The sequence below is a fragment of the Meles meles genome, chromosome 8 (assembly GCF_922984935.1).
Source record: "Meles meles chromosome 8, mMelMel3.1 paternal haplotype, whole genome shotgun sequence".
In the NCBI taxonomy this organism is placed as follows: domain Eukaryota; kingdom Metazoa; phylum Chordata; class Mammalia; order Carnivora; family Mustelidae; genus Meles; species Meles meles.
In genome coordinates, this window is record NC_060073.1 from 2131242 (window position 1) to 2134149 (window position 2908).

Consider the following 2908-nt stretch of genomic DNA (forward strand, 5'->3'; position numbering starts at 1 on the left):
AGCCCCCGCCCCCGTCCTGTCACTCAGCACGGCCCAGCCCCATCCCGTCCCGCTGTAAAGACAGCTCCTGTGAGCAGGGACCGACCGGCTCCCTCTCACTCACCGCCCTGTCCCACGTGCCCAGAGTGGTGTGCGGCATGCTGGAGGCCCTTGGAATCCTTGCCGCACGGGGACCTCTGCCCGGATGGGCGCCGGAGCCCCGCGTGACCCTTGCCTCCCTCCCCACCCAGCAGCCTCAGCACCTTGTCAGCCCAGGGGCTCCCCACTGCCTAGAGATGAAATCCAACCTTTGACCTCAGCCCATCAGATCCAGAAGGGTCCAGAAGACCAGAGGAAAAGGACAAGGAGTGGGCAGGCCAGGCAGCCACACCCCAAAAGGCACCATTATGGGAAATACTGTTTCGACCGTGTGTGCGGGTGGGGAGCCCAATACCCAGCAGCAGGCCAGGCCAACCGAGGGCCACAAAGCCAGAAGAGACCCCCAGGCAGCCCCTTCCCCCCACTCTCCAGCCTCATTCAGACGCTCCAGCTCAGACACGCGCGCCGCCCTTCCTGCTGCTCCCTGCGCACCACTGCCCAGGGGCGGCCGGTTCCCAGCCTCCGCCTGGCTGGCTGCTCATTCTGTCTTCCCAGCCTGGCCCGCAGGCAGCTGCCCCGCGGCTAGAGCCCAGCACAGGGCCCCGCGTGCGGCGCGTGCTTGGTCGGCGTCCGGGGGAACCAGCAGAAGACACGTCGCCCAAGCCCCTGATGTTCGCCGCACGCCTGCCGTGTGTGTCCGGCGCAGCCCCCCACGCTCTGTGCGTGTGCGCTCGCACTCCCTTCCTGCAGCCCTGGGGGCTTCCGAGGGACAGGCTCATGCCATACAGCCCTGCTGAGGTCAGCGACTTGCCCTCTGACAGCTGGCTCTGGGCCTCAGTTTCCTCCTCAGACAAATGGGGAGCGCGGCGGCTGCATGGACGGGTGGGGTCTCGCGGAACTGTCTCAGCCTGTGCCATTAGGGCCCCAAGCCTGGTTGTCCTTGCTGTGGCCGTATCATCACCATCATCGCGGATCCCCAGGGGAGCTGGGGCCGACCCCCGACGGTGGCACACACACCCCACGTGTCTGCTGGCTCCCAGGCGCTCGGGCCTTGGGCAGGGCCTGGGGTCCCAAGAGGAAAGGGCCCATCCTGACAGCAGGGCCCCTTCTCGGCAGCACGAGCACAGATGAGGAGAGAGCGGCAGGTCACCAGATGTCATCGTGTCCATAATATCCTCATACGCTGACCACCGGGCACCAAAGGCAGGGGAGACCCATCGAGGGAAAGAAGGGCTTGCCGGGGCCCTGTGTGTGGCCAGGGTCACACAGGTGACTCCAAAGCCAGTGCTTCTTCCCTGCGGAGGGCCACCTCTAGGTATCTGCCCCCCACTCCCGCTGGGGGATGGGGGCACCGTCTCTAGACAAGACGGCATTGCTCGCCGTTCCATGCTGTTCCATGGGAAAACAGCCCTCGCCCTGCTTTGGAGAAAGCTGTCCGGCCGGCCGTGACAGCAGGAAGCAGGAGGGGACAGGTGGGCCGCACCCCTGGCACGGTTGTGCTTGGGGACTGTGAGCTTTGGGGAAAGCGCAGGGGACTCCCTGCTGGGTGCCAGGCTCATGCCTCAACTGCCATCTTCCTTCCTCCCTACCCGGGTGAGCAGGCTGTGCTCACCCGGGTGGGTGTGGGGCGGGCTCCCTCCCCACAGGGGAGGCTTGAAGCCTGACGTCAGGTCTACGCAGGCCTAATTCCCAGGTTGTAATCAGGCTCATAGCAAGCTGGAGGGGGCTGGGCCCCCCAGACTCTCACTGCTGGGGCATATCTCAGTGACCTGTCCGGCCCCATGTCCCTCTTTCAGGCCCTTTTCGGCGCTTGGTGGGGAGGTGACGTGAATGACAAGGCCAGACGCGTCTTCAGACTTAAGGGTTGAGCCCAGCCTTTGTCCCTGAGCCGTGGGACACTCAGTGTCACCTACAGCCCCCAAACGGTTACTTCAATACACCGCCCTGCTTCTCCTGGCCCAAGGCACCGGCACAAACTCTGCTGGCCGTCAGTCTGGGCTACTTCACGTCATCCTCTCCATTGTAAGCCATAATTTTCAGAGGTTTATAGGTCAGCTATAAAAAAATAAAATAAAATAAACCTCCTCTTTTCGACTGAAAGGGAGTCCTTTGAAACCAGAAGGCTGGTGCGTGCACGCGGGTGAATTCGACCTCCAGTTGAGTTCCTCCTCGGCGGAGCCCACCCCTCCCTAGCCCGACCTGGCCCCAGGCGCCTCCCCTCCCCACTCCTCCCTCGCAGGCCTTTGGGCTGCCCCTCCCCCATTGCGAGCGCGAACAGGCCCAGAACCCGTCAGGGGTTCTTCTGGCCGGACCCCGGTGGACCCCGACCCACAAAGCTGGGAACCCCGGAGCCATTGGGGCTCCACCGCGTGCCAGGCTCGAACGGTTGAGAGCCCTGGTCCCCAGGCGCCCGCGACGCAGTAGTCAGAGTGGGGGCGGGGGTGGGGCGTTGGCCCGGTCCCCCCCCCCCCCCGCAAGTGCCCACCTGAGCCCCATGGGGCATCAGCCTAGGGCGGCTGGAGTGTGGGTGGCTTCCCCGGAGCAGGAGAAGCAGTGAGCCCCCCTCTCCCCAGTCTCCAAGTTCGGTGCACAGCCCCGCAGGACGGGGGCGGGGAGAAGGGGTGGCAGAGAGGGCGGGGCCGCTCATCCCTAAGTTAGGGGCCTGCAGCAGGTGGTGGTGGGCCTACCCTAGCCAGAGAAAGTCCCTGTCACTTTGGGGCGGATGGCCTAGAGAGAAGCTGGGCTGCCCCCTGTGTCCACTGTCCTATCTCCCTAACTTCCGAGGGGTGCCCCAGAAGGAGGCTGGAGGCAGTTCACGCACACACGGAGC